Source organism: Dendropsophus ebraccatus, chromosome 1 (assembly GCF_027789765.1).
Source record: "Dendropsophus ebraccatus isolate aDenEbr1 chromosome 1, aDenEbr1.pat, whole genome shotgun sequence".
NCBI classification, from domain to species: Eukaryota; Metazoa; Chordata; class Amphibia; order Anura; family Hylidae; genus Dendropsophus; species Dendropsophus ebraccatus.
The window spans coordinates 185,987,496-186,014,557 of NC_091454.1; the positions used below are offsets into that span (position 1 = coordinate 185,987,496).

General features: G+C 41.7%; 1 protein-coding gene across 2 annotated transcripts in view; it reads right to left on the bottom strand.

Annotated features, from left to right (window-relative positions):
- The window catches only part of ADRA1A (adrenoceptor alpha 1A), a 79,764-nt gene that overhangs the window by 27,084 nt on the left and 25,618 nt on the right, over positions 1 to 27,062 (bottom strand). Inside the window, exon 1 of one of the 2 annotated variants that reach the window (XM_069947540.1) lies at positions 3,354 to 3,399. The exons of the other annotated variant lie outside the window; for it this stretch is intronic. The gene's annotated coding sequence lies outside the window, so the exon portion shown is untranslated. Of the gene's footprint in view, positions 1 to 3,353; positions 3,400 to 27,062 lie in introns of those variants that run through there. 2 annotated transcript variants of the gene reach the window in all.

A 27,062-nucleotide genomic window follows, 5' to 3' on the forward strand; every position in this document is an offset into this window, starting at 1 on the left:
GCCAGTCTTAGCCCGGCCAGGTGATGTTTCCGGTCGCGGAGCTCTGATGCGGGCGCATCAGCGTGCGCCCGCATCAGAGCTTCCCATAGCCCACAGTGAAGCAAAAGGCCGGAGCCGCTTGCTTCACTGTGTGAACTGACAGGTCTTCCTGCGGACGGAATTCACTGACTCACGGACTCCATATAAAATCTGGTATTACTCACTGCTTTAGTGAACATTCACAGCTGCAGAAAATTATGTCCGGCATGTGATATACAAGCAGTTTCGGCTTTATTCAGAAATCTATTAAAATATCCATACAGGAAAAGGTTACAGAATATCATTATAACTGCTTACGTGTTTCAAGAACCATACGTCTGTGACTAAGCGCAATGACTAAGAGGACGTATGGTGTATGAAACACGTAAGCAGCTGAACTGATTTTTTTGAAACACTTCCTGTATTGATATTCTAATAGATTTCCAAATAAATCCTGAACAGTTTTTACACCACATGGGACATGTTATTCTGCAGCTATGAGACTCTTTTCACTGGATTTAAGAGGCATGACGTAGGACAGAATTAAGGTAATTATTATCCATAACTGGTGATGAAATATCAAGCTTTAATATGTCCCTATCTACAAGATTGAGGCCAAACATGGTAATGAACTTATACAGATTTGTACTGGTTAAAAATAACAGGTTTATCCACAAAGGAGAACAAGTTAAAGGGGTATTCTCGTGCTGAACCATGCTACAGTAAGAGCAGACAGAAGTGAATGCAGCAGGTGCTGCATCTTCACTTGTCTGCAGTGAAATGAGATGTTCTGCAAAAGCTTAAGCCATGGGACTGGCAGGTGTGCTGTGGAAGGGGAGTAGGCATGCTGGGAGGACTGTGATGGAGAACAGATGAAACACAAGGCATTCTGGGAATTGAGCAATTGCTCAAGGAAGTACTGGATTTTTAGTGGTGTCAAAACTGAGTCTGACAGGTAAGCAATACTATATATCCCTGTTGTACATTTTTTACCTTTAACAGGGAGGCTTGTGGCTGTAACAGGGTAACCAGCAATATTGATGTTCCTGGAGCTAGTCCACCTACATGGTGTTGACAGTACTTTTATTTTTCCCCTTAAAACAGGCAGTAACTGGACCCTGGGAGAGCTCTGAGGTGGCAACTAGTTAGGTTCTTGGCTGGAATATACATCAGCCTCAAGTGACTTATTAGGATTGTTAGGGCCCTATTCCACAGTAACGATAATCGGCTGAATCGGCCCCATTTGGCCCGATTCGCTCTGTGAAATAGAGAGAACGATCAGCCGATGATCGTGTCATCGGCTGATCATTCATTTAGGGCCAGACCTAAAATCATCGTTCCCCCACCGCGCTTCGCTACGGTTGAATAGCGGTACATGGCAGGCGACCAATGATTCGAGAAGCAGCAGCAGCAGCATACATTACCTGTCAGGTCTTCTGCTCCGCTCCATCCTCCTCCCCGGGTCCCGAGCGCTCTGGCTTCAGAATGGCCTGTCAGCTGACGGAGCGATCAGCCAATCACAGCCAATCAGGACCCCCGCGGCCTGTGATTGGCTGAGTGACCTGTCAGCTAAAGCTGGAGCACGCCGGACCCGGGGAGGAGGACGGAGCGGAGCAGAAGACCTGACAGGTAATGTATGCTGCAAGGGCTGCAAGGACATGGGTAACGATGTCCCTGCAGCCCTCGCTCAACGATTATCTGGCCGTGGAATAAGCCCAGTAAACGAGCAGCCCTCCTCGGCCCGTGAAATAGTACCCTTAGCTCTCCTCTGAGACAATGCTTATGGAGAGGCTGGCCTACACAACTCTTAGCAGGAGAATCCACTCTTAACTTCCTTTCCTCAGAGAGGCTACTCTGATCTCTACTCTCTGAATGTCTATCCACAGATATCTGATATCTGCACTAAATTTTGATCCTCTTATCAGCATAGCGCAATAGAAATTGGATTCATCGGACCAGGCAATATTTTTACACTTCTTAGTATTGTCCTCTTTTGCCCAGTGGAGTTTTGCCTTCCTGTCTCACTTAGACACGAATGGCACTGGAACTTAACTCACTAGTGTGCTTCACTCTGTTTATCTCTGTTTCATTTATGACATCCACCTCTAACCAATTCACTGGATATTTTTCCTCAAACAATTCTCAATATACTTGTCACACAAAAAACCACAAGGTTGGCAGTTTTTGACCATAGCTCCTATTAGTCTAGCACTTTCATAATCACTCAGATCAGTCAATTTTCCAGTTATAATGGACATTTACACTGAAACTGCTCCACAGAAAACTGATTACTTGATTTTATGCCGCACCCGGGGGTCATTCTTCTAACTTACATACAGGGAAGCTCCAGTCAAGAATGGGCAAGTGTCTGTAATAAATTGGCCAATCTGTGTACTTCCAATGAGCAGATGGGTATGTTTTTTACTCTACATTGGAAATAATGCTTGTACTGTTCCCATCTAGGCAAAAAATGAAACATTTCCTTCAGATTTGTTGAAGGATCTAGGACTTAAAAGGCTGCCACTATTTTTCATACGATCTTGGGCAAGCAGCCACCTTGGCTGCATTCGCGGAAGGGAATCTCTGCAGGGTTCTCAGATTGTTTACATCTGCAAAGCAACTTGGTTTGTTTTAAAGAGCCTATACTCTCCTTTATGCTCTGATCTTAGCCTGTGCTATGACCAAACTCCTCTGAACTATGTCCCCCCTACACTGAAAGGTTCAGATTTCTGCCTGCCTGTCATTTAGAAGAATTACGGGAGGTTTGAGGTTGAGTCTATTTCGGCACCTGATGGCTACCATTAATAGTTAACATATAAATAACGCGTGCCATTAATATCTCTAAGGTCCAAAAAGAATATGTTTTCCTTACGTAGTTGTGTTATTCCGCTGCAGGCTAAATATGAAGTCTATTAGCTGAAGACAACATGACAGACTTAACAAGTTAAATGAAGCTGAACGTTTTTGTCTATTATTTGCTTATTAATCATGAACTCTACGGCAGGCAATGTGACAGAGGCAATTAGAGAGTCTGCCGTATACTGGGCGTAAATACTTGTTTTCCTGAAAACCACGGCTGAACATTTCGACTACTAGATCCTTGACTATCCGGTGTTTGTGACAAAAATATTCTAATCAGCACAAATGTTATGTCGTATTAGTTCTTACATGTTCGTATTGAAGTGAAGCCAAAGAAAATGTGCATTGAGGCAACCAAATCATATCCACTCCTGCTGGTGTACTGCTCAACCTAGCGAGCACAGTACAACCATCGCTCCACATTATCTCCCACTGCTCCTGCTCTTGGCTCTGCCAAATCTTTCACCATCTTGTACCTGGTATTTCAGGAAGTTTCACCAGTCCCAACCTGCCTGGGCAATATGTCCTAGTCTGCTAGTCCTTTACTGTGTATTGACCCTGATCTTGTCTTAAGGCCCTATTACACAAAGCAATAATCGGCTGTGTTTGGCCAATCATCGGCCATTTGTGTAATTAAAGGTCAACGATCATCCGACATGCACGATGTTGGCTGATCGTTGTCTTTGGTTGTTTGTTAACATTGTTGAAAGACAACGAGCTTGACAGCAACAATCTGCTGCCATCCCTCTGTGTAAAAGGAGTTGCAGCAGCAGCAGCAGCAGACCACCACTATCTCCTATGGGCTCCACGAACGATCTTTAGCCCCTCCCACGGCCTCCCCGCACTTGCTTGCCCACTTATGGTGCATGACAGGTTGCTTTCTCCTGCTGATGGCCCATGTAATAGGGGCTTTAGCCTGCTGCCCTGAAACCTGTTATATACTCATGTCTGACCTCAACTTGCCACTGTCAACTGAACCTGTGCTGTCCATCCTGACCTGTTGCCTGGCAATAGATCAAATGAATTCTGCCAGCCCAGGCACCGGTCTGTACCTAGACTCCCCTCTTGTCTGCTGCTTTGGCACCCCAAAGTCTCTTGGCCTACAAGGCCAATTGCCACTTACATTGAGATCACTTCTAGAGGTAGAGACCTGGTGGCCCGGGCAACAAAGTCCAAAAACCTGTAGAGAAAGTAAAAGCTGAAAACAAGAGGACTACTCAAGACAATGCCCTTAGGAGGGGCCCAAAGCTAAACTGGTTAGGTGACACAGTGGGCTCACACCTGTAGTCATTATATTATTCTGCTCTGATCGTATGTGACCAGGTTTGGCCTCAGCATGATGACATAGCTTGAAAAAAGGATGAATGTCTCTAGAGGTGGCCATATACCTTTAATAACCGTTGGCCAAACGATTGTTAAAATTGTTACAGATACATGGAAACGTTCGTCATGGCCATGTTATTGGGTTCTCTATGGGGAGGGGTGAGCCAAAGCTAGGGAGAGTTAGTTGTGGCTTATCTAGCAGAGAGCAAAGCGGTCGGGCAGTGATTTTCCATTATGCCCGGCCCCTTTTGCCATCGACATTATCTGTGTGGACTGTCTGGAGATTCCCACACACCTTGTACTGACCGTCAGATCCGGCTTGAGGAAAGATTACACAACATGTCTGCACAAAATATACAGAAAGACATCTAAATAGGGGTTTTCTAAGCTCATACAAGAGACTATCTCCCTAATGTAGCATCATATGCAGCACCCCACAATGACACTTTTACCAATGGGACTTTGAACTCTATGGCCTTTCTATAGGATATCAGGGGGAGTCTTTCACCTGCCACCCTCACTAATTAGCTAGTAGAAGGGGCTTTGACGGTCTTTATTATTTAACCAAATACAATTTCATAGCTTTTATGATGGCTAGAGCTGCAATACCAAGCAGAGCCACTACACAATGTATGGAGCTATAGGGGAGATTAATGAAACATGGTGTAAAGTGAAACTGGCTCAGTTGTCCCTAGCAACCAATCAGATTCCACTTTTCATTTTCCAAAGAGTCTGTGAGGAATGAAAAGTGGAATATGATTGGCTGCTAGAGGCAACTGGGCCAGTTTCACTTTACACCATGTTTGATAAATCTCCCCCATGGTGTCTAATAGACAATGAAGTGGGCTGTTTAGGTGAGCTCCATGACCCTTTCAGTCAAATAACTGGTGGGGATGGCAACAGTGAATCACCATCATTCTGTTAAGCAATTAATTTCAAAGTCCCCCATAACCTCTTCAATAAGTTCAGTTTAAAGCTCCTATTCTTTATGTCATAGTGATAAATGGGTTACATAACTTGACTTAGCACCAATTCCGCCTTCTCAGCTTCCTCTGGCTGAAGTAATGATCCCTTTCCATCTCTCTCTGTGATTTTTCGATTATACATAGTACAGAGAGAAATATGAGTTATGACTAGAACATTTTCTTTTATGCTCTTGTACAGATGTACATAATTAGAATAAACAGCATTGTAGTTATGAAATTAAGGTACTGTATTCTCCCATACCTCCCTTTGTGTAACGTCAAGGGAAAATAGAGATAAAGTATGGGCTCGAGAAGGCTATACTATAAGTGTTGCATTTTGGATCCACCAAACATATACAAGACTCATTCGCTAAAACTACAGTGCTAAAATAAGTGTTTACTTACAGTATATATCCTTTATGCAAGAAACATCCCCGCTTGACCATTGAAACAGGATGCTTTCCATATGGAACCCAAAAATAAAGGCATGATTAGTCACATGAGAATTGTTGCTCATACTCATGCTCATGCTGCCAAATTATACTAAAATTTCCATTTGTTAATAACATTGTTTATTCAACAAACAGGAAAGATGCATCTTTGCATTTAAAGTGTCCTTGTAATATCTGCTCGATGTTCAGATTAGGCATAGAGAGACACAAGTCTATTCTTGGCTGTACAGTTTCTGGGTTAACCATATGACGCCCAATGGGGTTCGTTCACAAGTCCAATTATAATTAAAAGGACTCATGAAACTCGATAGGTGGTATAGTTGTCTCATCCTGATCATCTCTCCCTACATGATCAGAAGATCAGACAAGTGATTAAAGTGATTGGTATAGGATATAATTATTCTTGTTAGCTTGAAGCATTAAATAGGTATTCCTATCACAACATGTTTGCCTTAAATGCCTGATAGATGCAGAGCCCAACTAAGGAATCCCTTTACCTATCTCGGGAAGGCCCCTCCACACTTCCTTAGCATATTCAATAAAGATGCAGGTTACAGGGGTGGCCTGGATTCCAAAAACAGTCAGCGGTTTCCATTTCCTGAGAAGTAAAAGGGACTTATAGAAACAGGGTACCAGCATCAGCTATGCTATTATCATAACTCCTGGGAAATTAAGGTTTGTTACCTTCATCCCCATTTCTGTGTAATTTGTAGTTTGTTCCTTATGTTAATTTGGCATTCTGGAGCACTGGGATGGGGCTACCACCCCCAGTACACTGATCCACCCCAGACACCAAAGTGTCTAATTAGCATAAAGAATAAACTACAATCTACATGGAAATTGGGCCAGGGATGAAGGTAAAAAACGTACCTTCATCCTCAGCCCCCCATGCACAATAGGGACATATCAACAGTGTAGATACCTTTCCCTTTAAGGCATGCACACATAATTTTGTCATTGGGGTGCAGACAGAATTGTCTTTAATTTCTATGGCTATGCAAAGAGAAGTACAGTCAGTTGGCATCTGTGTTGTAAGTTTCTTCTTAGGTCTGGAGAAGCGCTGTAAGCGTGAAACAGCTGTATCGCAGGCATGGAAGTATGATGGGGGTGGTAGTTAAATGGAGGCTGGAGTTCCAGCCCTAGGGCAGATTGGGGCAAAGACTCCATCCCCCAGCCCCCTAACAGAGCGGCCAGTCAGCCTAATATAATCACACACATGGCTGGGGAGCGGCCGAAGCAAGAACCAAGGACACTGTTGGCGCGCCCTTAACAACAAGCCGGCTGGTCGTCAGGGCCGCAATCGTCGAGCCCCTAACATCTGGCCAGGCCTGGTGTCAGGGATGCCGTTGGCACTTCCAGAGAGCTGTCCGTCCGCTCCTGTAGTACAGGGAGCGGTGTGTGCCGGCCGCCTCCTGCCACACTATGTATACATGTTGTATTCTTATTACTATCGAGAATTACAGTTTAACCCTGACTAAGGTCAAACAAGCAGGCATTCTTACAGAGAAGACATAGATGCACAGGAAAGCACAGGAAATTGCCTTAATATATAAAGATTACATGAGGAAAATAGACACCAAAAATTGTTCAAAAGGCAAATGCTTTCAAACTATGCAAGAGCTATCCATACAGAAGTGCTATTACTTGCTGGAAGCCGAGCTCAGCCTCATTTATAGTTATAACTGTATTCTCCAGACAGAAGAATATGAAATTACGGGTTGTAGTTGAACAGGAGCCGCAGCTCTCGTGAAGGGGAAAATAAATGATAAACTGCTATATAAACAATACCCTGGTGATGTTTTATTGCCGTAAACCAGATGTAATGTTAAACTGCAGAAATGAGCAAACTGCAAAGAGCTTTAATGTCACCATTATCCCTGACACATTGATAATGATACAGAGCTGTAATACAGTCTGTAAGAGCCAGGGCTAGCTTCCAATGCAGGGAGGAGGGATCGCTTGTAACCTGTTTAGTGTTGGATGTCAGGGAGCGGACACAGAGTCTTTCTTTATAGTCGATAGAGGTAAAGCATATACAGGGGCTCTGGCGGCTTCATCAATTGCCTTATATTTTTCTTAGCTTGATGGTGTCGCAGTATAAACAGGAATGACTACAGATGGCCCAGAGCTCCCAATGCAACTCACTTATAAAGGCTGAAGCGGACTCTTCTCAACTCAGGGACTTACAGCGCTTAGCTAAGATCAAGTCAACCCGTCGTATGCTATAAAAGTTTATTTCATGGGAATGAATGGTGTTTTTTAGCCTTATTCATGGGACTATACTTTATGTTAACATTCTTGGAATTGTAGATCTTTCTATGGCTGTACTATATCTGCTATTTGGACACAGCATCTACCTGGTGCCATTCATGCCAGATAATGGGATTTTACTATTACTTTCCATTGCAATTTCATATTGCTAGACATTACTATTACTAGGAACTGCAAAATACAGTTTATACATTTTTATTCTTTACATGGAAATTATTGGGTATTCACAGGTACAGTATATAGAGGGACATAGACACAGGTAGAGTATATAGAGGGACATAGACACAGGTACAGTATATAGAGGGACATAGACACAGGTACAGTATATAGAGGGACATAGACACAGGTAGAGTATATAGAGGGACATAGACACAGGTACAGTATATAGAGGGACATATACACAGGTACAGTATATAGAGGGACATAGACAAAGGTACAGTATATAGAAGGGCATAGACATAGGTACAGTATATAGAGGGACATAGACACAGGTACAGTATATAGAGGGACATAGACACAGGTACAGTATATAGAGGGACATATACACAGGTACAGTATATAGAGGGACATAGACAAAGGTACAGTATATAGAAGGGCATAGACACAGGTACAGTATATAGAGGGACATAGACAAAGGCACAGTATATAGAGGGACATAGACACAGGTACAGTATATAGAAGGGCATAGACACAGGTACAGTATATAGAAGGGCATAGACATAGGTACAGTATATAGAGGGACATAGACAAAGGTACAGTATATAGAAGGGCATAGACACAGGTACAGTATATAGAGGGACATAAACACAAGTACAGTATATAGAGGGACATAGACACAGGTACAGTATATAGAGGGACATAGACACAAGTACAGTATATAGAGGGACATAGACAAAGGTACAGTATATAGAGGGACATAGACACAGGTACAGTATATAGAAGGGCATAGACACAGGTACAGTATATAGAGGGACATAGACACAGGTACAGTATATAGAGGGACATAGACACAGGTACAGTATATAGAGGGACATAGACACAGGTACAGTATATAGAAGGGCATAGACACAGGTACAGTATATAGAGGGACATAGACACAGGTACAGTATATAGAGGGACACAGACACGGGTACAATAATATTTTTTCTGCCTCTCTACACAAAAGCATGTATTTAAAAAAAAAAAAAAAACATTGATCAAACATCTCAGTATTAGTTTTCGTGAAATTTAAAACAGGAAGGTGGTGGTGGTGGTGGTGGGGGTTGCGGGAACTTAATAAGGTATACTCACCAGTCCTCGTGCCTCCATAGTGCCGCTCCTGTGTCCTGCTGACAGCCCCAGCTGACATTTTTGGCTGCAATCCTCAGCTGGGTATGTGATGTTTCAGCTGTAGGGACTGCAGGACACCAGTGGCTGTCAGCTGGACCCGGGAGTGGCACTACAGGATAGGTAAATATATTTTCTTTATTATGTTTCCACACCCCTTGGCTTTACTGAGGGCCGATCATGTCAGACTAATCTCATTGATTTCTTTGATTATGCCACAAAAGTGCTGGATGAAGGTGGTGCTGTGGATATCGCCTATCTGGACTTCAGCAAAGCTTTTGATACAGTTCCCCATAAAGAGCTGATAGAGAAGTTGGAGAAAATTGGACTAAATCCCTGGATAGTTCAGTGGATTTGTGGTTGGCTGAAGGAGAGATATCAGAGGGTTGTTGTTAATGGTGTATATTCTGAGCAGAGACTGGTTACAAGTGGTGTGCCACAAGGGTCTGTTCTGGGTCCTATTCTTTTTAATATGTTTGTAAGTGACATAGGAGAAGGGTTGGTAGGTAAAGTTTGTCTGTTTGCTGACGACACAAAAGTGTGCAATAGGGTGGATATTCCTGGAGGTTACAGTAATATGGAAAATGATTTAGCTTTGCTAGATACGTAGTCCAAACAGTGGAAATTGAAGTTCAACGTTTCCAAATGTAAAATAATGCACTTGGGGAGGAGGAATCCTCTATCCGAGTATCACATCGGCAGTACTGTGTTGGAAAAGACTTCAGAAGAGAAGTATTTAGGGGTAATGATTTCTGAAAGCCTTAAAATGAGTCACCAGTGCAACCAGGCGGTGGGGAAAGCAAATCGTATGCTGGGGTGTATAGCTAGAGGTATAACCAGTAGGAAGAGGGAGATTGTGATCCCGCTGTATAGAGCTCTGGTGAGGCCACATCTGGAATACTGTGTCCAGTTCTGGAGACCTCACCTAAAAAAGGACATTGATAAAATAGAACGGGTCCAAAGACGAGCTACAAAAATGGTGGAGGGTGTGAGGCATAAACCATATCAGGAAAGACTTAAAGATTTGAATCTGTATAGTCTGGAGGAAAGACGGGAAAGGGGGGACATGATTGAAACCTTTAAGTATGTTAAGGGACTAAATAAGGTTCAAGAGGGGAGTGTTTTTAGTAAAAAACTGAGCTCAAGAACAAGAGGACACAGTGAGAGGTTAGTTGGGGGAAAGATCAGAAGCAATGTAAGAAAATATTATTTTACTGAAAGAGTAATAGATACCTGGAACAAACTTCCAGCAGAGGTGGTTGGTAAATCTACAATAACAGAATTTAAACACGCCTGGGATAGACATATATCTATCCTAAGATAATAAGAAAGAAAATACTAAAAGGGCAGACTAGATGGACCCAGTGGTCTTTTTCTGCCGACAATCTTCTATGTTTCTATGTTTCTATGTTTATTTTTATTTCACAAGACTTCTTTAATATATTTATTGATTTTTTTTAACATACATGTGAAAAGTTTAGATCAGTAAGGGTCTTAGTGTTCAGACCCTGTTGATTGTTAGAGCTGGGAGAAGTGCCCAGCCTAGTGCTTCCATCCCCAGCTCACTGTGCTTACCCTCTTGCTGCAGGAGATGACCCCATAAACTAAGGGCCCTATTACACCAACAGATTATCTGACAGATAGGAATGGACTATAAACAGAGAACAGGTAATAAAGGAAAGACTGAGATTTCTCCTCTTTTCAATTCCCTTCCTGGTTTTGACTTTAAAAAAATCTGTCAGATAATCTGTTGGTGTACTAGGGCCCTTACAATGGAGCCTATGTCCTGAGGCAAGACAGAAAATCAGTAAGCCTGATATATAGAGTCATACTGGAATCGCCCTATTTATACAAGCTGTAACCTGCCCTACATCTATGAAATCCAAGTGATACATTGGCTAACTTAACCCCTATCCATTCTCCTTCTTTAGTTCTTTAAAAATTAGGAGCTGAAATAGAAATAATGCCGGGAAATCCCATTAACTTTGGTGTGTTCAGCATACACTATGTACTGAGGCTTTCTCTTCTTATAATCTAATATTACATCATGTCACTGTCCAGGTCTTTATTCTAGTCTCATCTCTGTATGAACAGAATAAAACATGAGGCTTAAATACAATCAGATTCATCTTGAAGACTCTGATCACAGATATTTATCCAGTTATTTTGCAGCCTGAAATATTGAATTCCCATTTTCCACTACATATTTATAATGGCGGGTTGTGATGGACAGCACCAATAGTGGATTGTTTATGTATGAGCCTTCAGCTATACCCCTGCCACAAGGCCGTGTGTTCCACCATGGAACGTAGATAGGCAGTTGTGCAGGTGCAAAGATTTTAATTGAAAGATTGTACTTTATCTCTCTCTATCTTTATATAGTTTATTTTTTTTATTTGTCTGTAGCTTCCACTAATCAAACAATATGTGCAGAATACATTTAGAGGTTTTGAGTATTCCTTACTTTTTTATGCGTTCATGGCGAGATCATAATTACTGATGTTCACCATCTAAATGCACCATAGCTGAAAATTGTGCTCTCCATGAATCCCATTCATGCAAAGTACAGCTGCTCTGTGTACATAGTTATAAACATATTGTTTGCAAGTCAATAGGAAGCGGCATCATTCAGAATTCCTTTAAAGCTGTTATGGCAGCGCGGTTTTAGTCATTCCCTGCATGAAATCTCACGGGAGGCAACAGCAATCGAACATAGTCTTATTAAAACTATAATTATGCTATGATTATACTGGCCTGGAACATAATAATATTACGGCTTAAAGTGAATGGCCACTTTTTAATATCATGTGGTTTTTAGGCCCAAAATTTTGCGCTGATTTATTTCCTAATACATCTTTATAGCAAATTCCCTGCAAATATATATTGATAAAAGAGCCTGTTATAGCTTTCTGCCTCCCATAGATTGAATGCAATCTTGTAGTGGCTACTGAAGGAAGCCAGATATGTATCATCTAGCTTACTGCTGTATACCTTTTGTTGGTTTGTAACTCTGTGTCATTGAAGGGCCTCAGGCCACTATCTGGCCAGATATCTCAAGACATTAAAGGGGTTGTCCAGCTTCATAAAATTGATGTTCTTTCCTCAGGGTCTGACCGTTGGGACTCCCAGCGATCTTGTGCAAGGGGACCTAAGGCCTTATCCACACGTCCAGTAATCTACGGATCCGTATTTCCGTATTCAAGTTAGTGCCCATTGTTGTCTATTGGGCTATTCACATGATCATTTGATTACAAGGACGTAAAGCAATGCTGAAAAAAAAAAGGACATGCCCTAGTGCAGACCTAGATTTTTTTTACGGATGCTCTCAAAGAAATCAATGGAATCCTCTATTTTTTAAGGATTGTAACCTGTTTGGCATCCGTATTTCGGTAAAAGAAATACAGATGAGTTAAAATTGACATATCGAAAAAAAAACATGGATGCACTACATCTGTAAATTTTTGCAGATTGTACGGGTGGATAACCGGAGGAATCTATGGACTTGACAAAAATAATGAACGTGTGCATAAGGCCTTGGTCTTTTTTTCTTTTTGATAAATGCGGTAGCAGCATGATTAAACCCTTCCCGTCAGTAATACGTATATATACGTTCCTATCTCACATACCTCGTGCAGTAGGAATGTATATACACATTCCTGACTTCAGGGGGCTTACTTATGTGAGCAGGACCGCTGCACTGAGAGACACATCAGTGTGTCCGTTGCCGGAGGTAATGAGAGGCAGCTGCGTCTCATTAACCCCTTAAATGCCGCAATCTATAGCGATCGCGGTGTTTAAGGTACTAAGTGACAGAACAAGCTTCTGTCACTTAAAATTTTTAAAAGTATTTAAAAAAACCCTTATAAACCCCCCTCCCAATAAAAGTTTAAAATACCCCCTTGCCCATTATAAAAATAAAAATATAAAAAATAAAATAAACATATTACATATCGTAGTGTGCGCAACTGTCCAATCTATTTAATTATAACATTATTGTTCCCGCACGGTGAACAGTGTAAACAAATTTAAAAAAAAACAAAACACCAGGATTGCTGATTTTATTAAATTATATATTAGGAAAAAATTTATAAAAAGCGATCAAAATGTTTCTGTTACACCAATGTGATATTAATAAAAACTAGGGATCATGGCGCAAAAAATGACACCCAACCAGCCCTGTAGGTGGAAAAATAAAGCGCTATGGCTCTTAGAAGGCGGGGAGGAACATTGCATTAATTTGACCTGGACAAAAGGGCTCTGTCTTGAAGGGGTTAAGGGTCTGGGCAGTCCTTGTTTTTCCCTTAGCATGTCACACTGAGATCTTTAATGTATAAAATGAATGATCCATAATATCCCTTTAAGCTTGGGGGCACACATCTGAAAAATGCAAAAAAGTGTCTCGTGTGAACCAAGTCTCATGTGCCTTGTGTATATAAATGATCCGCACAGGTAATGTGCACTCTCAGATATCCAGGCTGCCACTAGCCCGTACACATGCAATAATATCAGAAAAAAGGTGCTGGAGTGCCGTATAATTGCATACAATGTTGTTTGTGTTATGCTCCCTGAGCTACTTGGAAAGCCATAAAGTAAAAACATCTTTATAATCAGGCCACCAGGGGCTACAAACTGAGGCTTAAAACACTCATCCATGTGCAGCCTATGATATGTGGTCGCAGCCTGTGATATACGGTCCATGTACTGGCCACATATCACACTGAACACTTATCATTATGATACAGCGAGATCTCAGATGGCCACAGTATTACATGTTACCTAATTGATACGGCTTTGTCAGTTCAGTAGTGTAATGTTTTGGCCATTCGGGGGCTCACTGCATCATAATAAATTACGATGCAGAGAGCCCTGTTACAGATAAGTGTGCAGTTTTTGATATATGACCAGCACTTAGACCGTATATCACCGGCTGCACATGCATGTGTGTTTTGAGCCTAATATAAATGACCTATTTTTTTCCATCTGGTCACAGCTCTTTCTACACCAGTATGTTTTTGAAGTTTGAGAAGAAAACAGGAGTATACAGGGAAACCCCCCAACAAACTCCATGCAGATGTTGCCTTTGGTGGGATTAGAACCCAGGACCCCAGTGCTAGAAGGCAATAGTCCTAATGTATGGATCAACACAAATATTGCATGAAAGGTGTAGTCCACTCACTATAACCGAAAATGGATTTTTATTGATGGTGGTCCTAAAACAATTGCATTAGATGGCAGCCATAGGTCTGGATTATTGCAGGTATTATCTGAAACCTAACACACAGTTTATCACTATGCAATTTGCAGTCTCAGTCCTATTAACTTGTATTAGCATGTGGTTCCCATGTAGGGGATACAGTGGTTCTCTGATACCCTCCATAAGTTATCAGCTTCAGATACTATTTGTTGCATACCAGTGACTAGAGATAAGTGCAACTTGAGCACGCTCAAGTCCGATTGCTAGGCATTTGTGTACTGGTGGCTGAAGAAGTTGGATGCAGCCATAGGCTATGTTCCACAACGTTCTTTCCTCTCCATTTTTGAAAAGAAAAAATTATGTCTGTCATTTCTCTATTTGGCTGCCTGTCAGTGCAAAGATGGCTGTACATTATTGTAGGTCAGGTGGACTGATTGGCCTTTGGGTGTGTCTTTAATTAAAAAGTCTATTGAATTTAACAGTAAAAACTGTGAAAGGACGATAAAAAAAAAAACTGTGTGTGAACATTTAAAAAAATAACATCCAATGTTTGCAAAAGACATCCAAAAATAATTGTTATGATAATTTTTTTGACGTCCACGCAGACAACTTCCTTTATTTCAAACACTGTGTGCATTGGATGTCCGTCGTTCCATTGACTTCAACGAATTGCATTGTAGTCAATTAAATCATGGCAATAACGGACGTAACATTAAATAGAAAAAGCAGACACCTTTTCAGTATTTTTCGCTTAGTGTGACCATAGCCTCAGGCTGTATCCATGTTTTCCCTTACTCTGTAGGGCCCCATGCAACTTCTTCAGCCACCAATATTAAAATGTCGAATTGCGCTCATCTCTACTAGTGACACCAGAGAGGTCATATATTAGAATGGAGAAGGACTCTATAGTAATAAGAACAATCACTACTTGCTACTTTTCCAGGTAACTTTATTAAAGCGACTCTGTACCCACAAACCTGTATAAACCTTTGGATAGCTGCTTTTAATCCAAGATCTGTCTCGGGATCCGTTCGGCAGGTGATGCAGTTATTGTCCTTAAAAACAACTTTTAAACATTCAGTCCTGTGACAAATTGGCGTGCCCTAGAGTGTCCATGCACTAGGCCGGTGCTGCCTCTCCCTCCTCACGCTGTTTACCATTAGGAATGCCCCAGGCAGGATTTCTCTTAATCCTCACTACCACTCTGAACACTGCACATGGGCTGGATCATTAAGGCACCTGTGCAGTGTTCAGACAAGTGATGAATAGGAGAAATCCTGCCTGGGACATTCCTAATGATGAAGAGGGCAGGGAGGGGGGACGGAGAGTCCATGTAGGCCTAGGTCATGTCAACTTGAAACAGGGCTGCAAGTTGGAAAGTTTAGGACAGTTACTGCATCATTTGCTGAACGGACCCCAGGACAGATCATGGATTAAAAGCAGCTATCCGAAGATACAAGCGATTGGGGGGGGGGGGGGGGAGTGAAGAGTCACTTTAAGCTTTATTACATATAGAAGTATACCAGTACTGCTCCAAAAATGAACAGCGCACTTTAATAAATGTTATATAAGAGTTGATTTTGTTCTCTATATCTTAAACTATTATCCCCATCCTTCCCCATGGCTTTATGCATTATGACATTTTCATCACTCCGGTGACGCTGCTTCCCTCCTACTTGATATGTTGGGACAGTTAGACAATAAAGCCTATAGAACAGGAATAGACAGCTACTCTCAATAAAGGTTAAGATAAAATGCAGACTGCCAAATACATTTTCAACAACAATCAGTCCAAGTAATTAGGAAGAGACTGTAATTATAGCCGCATAATAGCTGCTGATAAAGACTTTGGCAAAGTGACAGAATTTACGGCTCCTATTATTGAAAACTGAGAATATAACTTGATCTTTAGACGAAGGTCTTGTTCCTTATGTAAGACAATCTAGTGCACTTGAGACAGGTCTTATACATATGAAAGGTCTCTGAACAAGCTGATCAGGAAAAGTGTCTGCTGCTGGGACCCTAGGAAACTGTTGTTTTGACTACAGGAACTCATCATTATGTTTTCATTGGCATGGGAAAAATGAAGCATTGAAAAAAAGCCAATGGGCAGGGGATATGTCTCCTTTACATTCTTATGCTCGAGCACATACAAAAAGTGGTTGTTAAGGAGTTATCTAGGAAGAGAATAAACCTACCTACTTACTTCCAAAAGACAATTCCACACCTGTTCTCTGCAGTACCACACACAAACTGACAAAGAAAGTGGCGCTGTTTCGGGGGGGGGGGGGGGGGGACAGCTAGGTTTTTCTCATCTTTGCTAATCTTAAACCCCTTATTGACACATCCTATTTTGGTGGAAAAGGCGTGGAATTAGAGTGAAATTCATGCAAAATTCTAGAGGAATTCTAGAAGAATGCGTGTAAAAAGTGAAAATTCAAAAAATTTATTAGTGGAATATGGTCAAAGAATTGACATGTTGGGCGGAAAGAAGATCTTTGGCGGAACATTCCACGCATAAATTCTGCCGTGTAAACAACTGGGTGGAAATCCCGTTGAACACAATAGTACATTTCTCTGTACATACTTTACAGGCGGACTTTCAAGTAGAATATGTGTAAAATTAACCGCTGATTCCACTTAAAATTTTTCGCCTATCACCAGTGTGAACATACCCTTAAGGCCCTATTCCTCGGGCCGACTGGAGGAGCAAGTGAGTGCTGTCAGCACTCGTTTACTCCTCATTCACTGCTCACTGCCGCCGCTATTTCATGCGTCGGCAGTGATCGGGTGAGTGCGGGAGGGGCCGCGGGGAGGTGCGGGGGGGGGGGGGCTGCCCGGGTGACCGCTAGATGGTCCGGACAGCCCATAGCATATAGCATCGTCTGATGCCAATGCTCCTATTTCACGGAGAGACGTCAGCAGATCGCTGCTATATGAATCGTTTGTTTTTCAGCGTGTTGAAAAACAAACCACTGCAATGATCAGCCGATATGAACGATGTCGACTGACAGTTGCCTTCTATTCCAAGGATCGATTATCGGCCGTAACGGCGTAGCGGATAATCGTTCTGTGGAATAGGGCCTTCAGAGTGCTTACACTGGTCAATGCTATGCCATTGCATAGCACTGATCAGTGTTATCTGCGATCTTCCCATAGAGTCTGACTGAGACTGTATAAGAAGATTGAAGATTAGACTGCGCAGAGGTAAGTATGACAGGTAAGTAAGTATGGCAGACAGGGAAAATGATCGGGACCCCACCCCAATTAAACAGTGACAGGAGCTCAGCTGACACTTAAACGCAATGGAGTCCTCTCAATGAAAGAGTCCTCCTCATGTATGCCATTTTATTTATAGAAACTTTTAGTTCACAGATGTGGCTTTTGACATTAGTGGGCTTGGTTCATCTATTTAAAAAGCAGCAATGGTAACATCTGTATTTCTTGCAGGATACCAATACGAGTATGAGACCAAGGCAAAGCAAGGACTAAAATATCTCTGGACTAATCCTTTAAGGAATATATATTGCTGGACAAATATTTACTAAAATATTCTATATTTTTATAGGCTGACTTTTTCCTGAATACGGTGATGCCTTGAAGTGTCAACATTTCACATCAAGGATTCACACAAGTCTTGAAGTTTAATCAATGTTTAATAACAACAAGGCACAACAAATATCAATGTAATACACTGTTATAACATTAAGAGGAATATTTGCAAAAAAAATTGCATTGTCCTTTGATATTGTAACCTCCTTGAAATTTGCCCCATCTCTGACCTGATTTCTGGGGGAACCAGCAGATGGCTGTATTTCCATCATCAGTTTCCTGCACCGACATATTTTCCCTACAGCAATGAAGAGGCAAAGGAGATAAATTGGAGCAGTGGGGCTGCCAACACTGAGATTAAATTGCTGCTGAGTTCTTATGACTCCAACAAGATCTTTTACAGCAATATCTTCTGATTATACTTCAATCGACTGATTAAGACATTACACAATTGCAAGGCCGTATATAATTCCTGGACTGTGTTTCACCACTGGTGGGGCTTAGTGGATTCAAGCAAATAATTCACTACAGTGTTGATACTTTGAGACTGTCCCCATTAGAGCTCACAATCTTTATGTTGTTGATGTAGTGTGGTAAGAAACCTGATTACCTGAAGGAAACCAACACAAAGAACGGGAGAACATACAACCTCTATAAAGATGCAGTGTCGGACTGGGGTGTCTGAAGACCATTAGAGGAAATGATCCTTGGGGCCCACCAATAAAGCACCAGTGAGAAAAGACATGTCAGTCAGTGTTAGTGCAGGTTCTAAAGCTGGGGGCCCACCGGAGGATTCTTTGGTCCTCTGGTGGGCCAGTCTGGTATTGTACAGATGCAGGCATGGAGCGATGCAGCGCTGCAAGGCAACAAGTACTAACCACTACGAGACACAGCAGGAAAGAAGAATGATGCAGGTACCTTCTGGGGGAGTTTCTGGCTTGGCTTGTGAAATCCCTAATCATGTTCTAAGGCTTCTTAAAGGAATTAAACATTGACTTGAAGAACACTACCTTAGAAAGGTGACACCAGAAAGCTACTTTGCATATCCTTCTTACATGAATTTTTTTAAAAAAAAACTATTCCAGTACTTATCAGCTGCTGTGTGCCCTGCAGGAAGTGGTATATTCTGCAGCCTGACCCTCTGCTGCCACCTCTGTCTGTGACTGTCCACAGCAGTAGCATGGCCCCATAGAAAACCTGTCTTGTTCTGGGCAGTTCCTGTTATGGACAGAGGTGGCAGTAGAAAACACTCTGTCAAAAATGAATGAGTAAAATGAATACACCACTTCCTGCAGGACATGCAGCAGCTGATAAGTACTAGAAGACTTGAGATTTTAAAACGAAAGTAATTTAAAAATCTGTATTACCTTCCAACACCAGTTGATTTGAGAACTATTTTTTTTCCTTTGGAGTACTCCTTTAAATTTAAAATAGCCAGGTCTTTGCATCACATCACGTTCAAGTAAGTGTCTTCTTTCATACTTACAGTATGTATTTTTAGCTATAATTACACTTAATACATTCACGTTCACTAAGCAATCATCCCAGATTTCTGAAGATGGTGCCAAGCCAATCTTTCTGGATTTGCTCTTGAAGAGACTTTTTTTTTTTTTTTTTTAGTAATTACTTAATGTACAGTACAATTTCTTCCATTCCACATGTCACTGGCAAAATTTTCCCTAGGCCTATTAATTGCCAGTTCTATCGGGGTCTGCGGCAATGCTGTCACGGCATAAAGGTTACCAGTCGTCCAGGGCACGGAGCACAGACATTGCTGTTCATTGCACGTCGGCATGTCGCTAATAAGTGAGATTAAAATAACAAATGAAAAACAGATTAACAGGATTCTCAACTCCATGGTGTAAATTTTGATTTCTTGGTTGTCAGCCGGCAGCTGACGTTTCATCAGCTGGAGTAATACCGATTTTATTAAATTCCTCTCTAGGTATTTAACATTCTAGTGGCATTTAAGGAAAAAAAAAATCAAGTGTGTTTTATTAGAAAAAAACATAGCCGACGCAGTAATTACCTGTTTCATTAGGGAATAGATTTCATTCTCTCATCTTTCTAAAAAAAAATCAATTACTTTACTCTGTCTAATAAATGTAATTGTAGCATATTGAGAAGAATAAAACGTAGACCAGCTATGTATCAATCACACGCCGGCATCCAGTCATTTATTGCGGCAGGATAAAGGATCCGGGTAAGGGAACTGTGACCGGCGGTATTAGGAAATTATACCTACAGGCCTATGAGTTTAGCCATGCTGCCTCTCATTCATACTGTACATTGTAGCATCATTAAAAATAGCCGCCAGCTGACTGAAATAATGGAGAATTACAGCCGTATTATGGTTTTATATGATTACAATTCAGTTGAGAAGGAGTTGAGGAGGAATATTTAAAACCTAACTTTTGAATATCACCACCTATCGAGGTTGAGATAGTGATTCTCTAACTATAAAACATATTTTCTTGACCGTACATATTTTTAAACATATTTTTCTTGTTACTGTTGTTAAAATAAAGTTTTGACATGTCAATAGCCGAGATTGGTATTTAAAGCCCCTTTGATTGCCAGGAAACTCATCGGATCAGCACTCAATGTGACCGATTACAGAAGACAGGCCCCAGTATAAGTCTATGGTGCCTGTTTCCTGCAACAAGTCAGACTGAGCAATAAGTTGGGGAGGGAAGCATGCAGCTACACACTTCTCCAGGGTATAGCTATGTGGTGACCCGGTATGGGCCCCTAAATCTTATTGCACCTGAGTAAGGTAACGCCCTTGGGTTCACACAAGTGGGATGAGGTATCCACTGCAGTCAGTGTTTTTTCCCACTAGGTGTCACTATTGTGTTTGTTTAAAGTCTCTTCTATGGACAACTGAAGCCTTCCAAGGGTTAACTATTGTCACGTGTTGCCTTTTTGTCCACTCACAGGTGCATTGCCTCCTTTCCTCGGCCTATCGTCTTCTTCCTTTCTCTTTGCACACACACAGCCCACCAATCACAGGCAGGGTTAGACAGACCCCTGTAGAAAAGACTTAGTTCCCGGTGTATTCTCTATTTCTTCCTCTACACACCTCTACTTGCATCATTGGACAAGGCCCCTCTGGCAACCCTTCTCCTCTACTTTCTCACTACTGCAAAGCACTCTCTTCCACAAAGCACCTTATCTCTACCTCCACAGCAAGCACCTAAGTGTCTTGCAAGATTGTAATCGTTGTATTGCACTGGATTGTATTACCACCACAAGTACCTTCCTTCTATTGCACCGCACCCACACCCACCTGTACACTTGGGTTAATCTTTTTTTTTATGCTGGTGAGGCTCCAGACAGTCCGGGGTGGGTCTTATACCACTTCAGGCTACCATGACAAGTGCCCAAGTGACCTTAGACCCACTCAACCACCGTATCAGCTGACCTGGCAGGGAGACCACCAAACCAAAACCTCCCCCTGCCTCACCACTTACTGCCTCACCAGATTTATCTGCCTAAAACCAAAACCGTCCAAAACTAATATGAGAGATGAGCCGTGATTGGTTGTTATAGGCCAAAGCAGAGAGTTTTGGATCAGGCAGGTTGATAAATGTCCACCATTGTGTTTGTTATTGTAATTTACAAAAAAAGTATTGTAATCCTAATGGCTGGTCTTACATCCCTAACAAGTAACAAGTAAGCTTACAGTTGTCCTTTTCTGACCTGGTGACAGGTCGTCAACTCTCGACAGTATAGCATTGTAAAGTAAAGTGCTTTCTATCTGCCAGGCGTGACGCCGCACTCTCACCAAGGAATGGAACTTAAAATAGATGCTGCCTAGACAGATGCAATGATATTTCTTTTATGCCACATGGGGAATTGGTTTTCCAGGTGACAGCCAATGAAACCTTTCTTTTTCCTGTAAGTGTTAAAGGCCTGAGGGCTCACGTAAAGGAATAACTCAGTGTGCAGAAACCATCACTGTCGTCTTCCCTCAAGCAGGAAAAGGAGAGACATTTCTCAAAAAAGCAGCATAAGAAACAATTGGAAGAGGGCAGAGAATACAAGAGGAGAGCTCCTGGGAGAGTTCAGTCACTGATTCTATTATTAGCAAGCAGATATGGTAACCACGGCCAAAATGGGAGGGGGGGGGGCATCTGCGCCACAGCATGCTGTCCATTGGAAGTAATACATCAGATGGGCACAGTGGGTGACTTACACAAGGGGTTCCCTAATACTTTATAGAGGGTAATGAAAGCTGCATTGATGGTAGCAGCAGGATAGTAACAGCAAAAGTTGTAGTGGTGGAGAGAAGAAAAGGAATGCGAACATTTGTGAGTTATTATGTTATACATGTGACCAAAAAGTGCAGCTAGAATTATAGACAGGCTGCTATAGGGACTCAAGCTTAAAGGGGTTGGCCACTTTATAGTAAAATAGTTCAGTGTACAGTATTAGTAAGCGTACTCATTATTCTTATTGACAGCAGCTCCCTGTGTACCTCATAGAGCTAAAATCAGACTCTCCTCCTCCAGGCTGTGCTGCCCTGCTCTGTGGTGATTCTGTCTGTAAGATGGCCGACATGGAGGAGCAAGTGACTATGAGAATAGCCCTTTAAAGTGACTTTGTATCCACTATATTTCCCCCCAAACCACTTGTACCTTCGGATAGCTGCTTTTAAACTAAGATCTGTCCTGGGGTTCGTTCGGCAGGTGATGCAGTTATTGTCCTAAAAAACAACACTTTTAAACTTGCAGCCCTGTGTCAAATTGGCGTAGCCTAGAGTTTCTGTGTATTATGCTTGCACTGCCTCTCCGTCCCTCCTCCCCACCCTCTTCATCACTAGGAATGTCCCAGGCAGAATTTTTCCTATTCATCACTTGTCTGAACACTGCACAGGTGCCTTAAAGATTCAACACATGTGCAGTGTTCACAAAGGTGATAAATAGAAGAAATCCTGCCTTAGTGATCCATTCCTTATGATGAAAAGGGCGGGGAGGAGGGACAGAGGGGCAGTGCAAGCCTAGGGCACAAACACTCTAGGACACGCCAATTTGACACAGGGCTGCAAGTTTAAAAGTTGTTTTTAAGGACAATAATCGCATCACCAGCCACACGGACCCCAAGACCGATCTTGGATTAAAAGCAGCTACAGTATCTGATGGTACAAGTGTTTTGGAGGGAAGTACAGAGTCGCTTTAAGAGTCCTGCCAAATCTTGCACACTACAGATGTGCATAAAAATACATATAAACTACTACAAACTCCAAATTAAGAAATGAAAGGTACCATGAATTCATATATCAGAAACAGAATAGCACAAGTGTAATTGCTGTGCATAAAATGTGAAAGTGATTGATAATGAGAGTACAGGATACTGAACCCAAGAGGTCAATCAGTGAGGTCAAGTAAGTGAGGTCACAGAGTGGGTTACAGGGAGACTGATTGGGGGTGGGGGAGGTTTGCAGATCTTATACATAGTTATGACACTGGTGCTGTGAGTAAATTGTATACAGAACACTGGCTCTACTAAGTTGGCCCCCTTGGTGGAACATTGCACATACACAAGGTACTAAATATTTATGTGTTCTCTCCATCACCTATGAATGCACAGCTCATTCACTGCACATCCAAGGCAGTGCTGTACTATTCACTTTTCTTTTTGGTTACAGTAAGAGCCCCATAGCACCCCAGTCTAGGCATTTTATCCCCTGAACCTGTATATATTATTGATGAGTTTCAGTTCATCAACCTTCTGCAACTGACTTTCACAGATTTTATTTATTTAGGGAACTGTTTTCAGTTGACCCTCATTTATGTACCTGTTCTGTATGAACTGCAGGATTCAACCAGGTTTTTTTTTATTTTAATTCTTTTGTTTTTAAGGTCATTTAGATTAGACCAAAAGCTTATTTTCCCTATAAACAAGCATGGCTGGATTGGTTGTATGTTAAAATTAAATTATGTTCTAGCCAATGTAATGTGGATGAAGATTACAGAGAGATTAAAGATGACATTATTACTACTTGGTTATGTAACAAGGACAATCACACTGTCCCTTATGCCAGGCCCATGAAGTATTCTCAAGGGCAGAACAACCTACGTTACTGGATAGGTGGCCGTCTAGTACAATATGAGCAGTTTGTAGGTGTAAAGTTTGACAATGTGTGTACTTGGCTGTACCATGATGTCCATGATATATCACAAAGTTGCACTCTGCTTCATTTCCAGGGTCTGGGTCAAATTTTTATTCAAGATCTCCAGTATCGCCACTCTCTCCAGTATCGCCACTGTCTCCAGTATCGCCACTCTCTCCAGTATCGCCACTCTCTCCAGTATCGCCACTCTCTCCAGCATCGCCACTCTCTCACAAATTTCAATTATGTTACAGAAAATATATTTTACCTATAAAATGTCGGCTACCCAAGGACTATATGTATACCTGGGTGAGTCATTTTATCTGAAGCAGTTTGTCCAAAGACGGATAACTACTTTTAGAAGGAGTTATGGCACAATACACACATAAGATTTGCAAATCTCCATCAGCCTCTGAATCTCAATTTAACAAAACACAATATAATCTTCTTTGCAAATAACTATGTATAGCCGAGAACACGATTTCCTACTACTTACCACAATCCTCGCCAAGCGGCTGATGACACCATCTTATCTACATAAAAACCATAACAATAAATCAAAACTGAATTTCAATAAAATGTAATTTCTGGAATGCTGGAGACATACATGAGAAGAATCTGGAGACGTTTAAGACTCCGACGAGGCAAATCCTTGCAAACTCCTATTTATATTACAGGTCAGTAAAGGACATACGTGACAAAACAAATGAAAGTAAAAACACATGTGACAAGACAAACAGCAAAGGCTATCTCACTGCCATGAGGTCACCGTATCTGAAGGGAATGCAATTACCAAACATTCACCGGGGAAGGTGATCAACAAAGAAGAAAAATGGACCAACATTTGTGACTCTTCTATATTATTATTTGCTGAATGAGTGGAAGATATAATAGAAATTCAGTCTGCCTGTCAGTCAGCTGCTTACTGGTGCATGGAGTCGGTAACATACCGTAAGTGTTTCCACCAGTTGCATTTTCTTATGTGCTCATTGCAATCTGCTGTTGTTTCTTCCATATTTGTAGGTGAGAGCCACAATGATCAGCTCAATGAGAATGATTCCAGTCATCACCATATTGGTTCATGTAGCAGAGCTGAGTTAAAGGGATTTGAGAGAAAATCAGACTCTTTTAGGTAAATAACAATGTCAATATTTAAAGGTATTCCCATTTTGATAAGCTATGCCTTATCCACAGTATTCACAGGATATGGCATAACTGGGGCCCCCTGTGAAGTTGAGGACAGGGACTCTAAACAACAACTGGTGGGCCCTGTATTCATGCCATGGCTTCATTGATTCTCTATGTAATCACCTTTGTTAGCCAAGAGCTGCACTTATCTATCTACAATGGTTCTACAGAGAACAGATAAACAGAGTGGTGCATCCAGCAGGGATTTCAGCATCCCCATCCTTGAGATTGTTGGGGATCCTAGCATTAAAGCCTCTGCAATGTTTCAGTTATGCCCTGTCCTTATCCTATGGATACCCTTAACTTAAAGGGGTTATTCAGTGCTACAAAAACATGGCCACTTTCTTCCAGAGACAGCACCACTCTTGTCTCCAGTTCAGGTGCGGTTTTCAATTAAGCTCCATTCACTTCAATAGAACTGAGTTATGCTGCATTTACACGAAGCGATAATTCGCCCAATCGATCGTTTAGCGATTTTGAAACAACGATTTGGTTTTCATAACGATCAGCGTTTAGACGAATAAATCGTTAGAAAAGCCGTAAGAGAAGAAAAAACGTTAATGGGATCGCTTTTAAGATCGCTTAAGCCCATCTTTTACATAGGGTGAATCTCTGAAAGACTGTTTACACAAAACGATCTGCGAATTTTTAGCGAACGATGAACGACAATTTGAGAACATGTTGAAAGATCAAAATGAACGATTTTTCGCTCATCGCTTGATCATTTGCCGTGTTTACACGGAACGATTATCGCTCAAATGCGACCGTTATTGCGAAAATTCGAACAATAATCGTTCCGTGTAAACACAGCATTACAAAACCTGCACCCAAACTGAGTGGTGCTGTCTTTGGAAGAAAGTGGCCATGTTTTTGTAGTGCTGAATAACTCCTTTAAATTTTAGTTGTTCAGACTGGTCATACATAATCAATGTCACCAGACAAAGGATAAACTATTTTTCTTTGAACATTCTTTCCTGTTCGATCGTTCTGGGTGAAAGATTAAGAAATCCAATTACCAGGCAAAAAAATTTTAAGCACTGCCAACTTCTTTCCAGACAATGACAATACAGTAGATGGATCCTACTCACCAGAATGCATAGTACCAATTGTAAAACTTGGCAGTGGAACAACAATAATATCCGTCTGTATTTCAGCAAAGGGAACTGACCGTGAGTGTAGCGGAAACCCCTCCCCACCACAGTGGTAGGTGGATGGTGCAGCATTGTTTTCCCTCAACCCCCTGGTGAGTGCAGACCACAGTGCCTTCTGCAGTCTCAAAAATTAGGTTTCAAGCCCTTCTCTTTTGGCCTACATATCTAAATTCCTTAAAGTGGTTCTCCAATTAAAACTTACTTGTTGCTGCTGCCCTAGGCACTAAACCAGAAGACGCCCCATCTTCACTCACCAACTAGCAATAGGATTTTCTAGTTTCTGAATAATATATTGATATCTGATCAGTCTTAGGCCGCGTTCCTACATTTACTGTACATCACCACATGCATCTGAAACCATACCCTCATTCGGTAACCAATAGGCGTATTGCCAATAATCCTGGTAACAGAACATGACTACTGGGGAAGACATGGGAGCCTGGTTTCGGCCACATGCATTTCTCCACATGCAGAAACATTGTCTGAATCGCATTTTTTAATGGTTAAACAAATTTCCACATTGAATCAATGATTAGAGCAGTCTGCATATTGTCTGAGGGAATTCTCACCACAGGATTGGTATATTGGTAGGTAACAGTACAAGGCATCACATTTACCACCGCCATATCAGACCTGACCAATACCGCC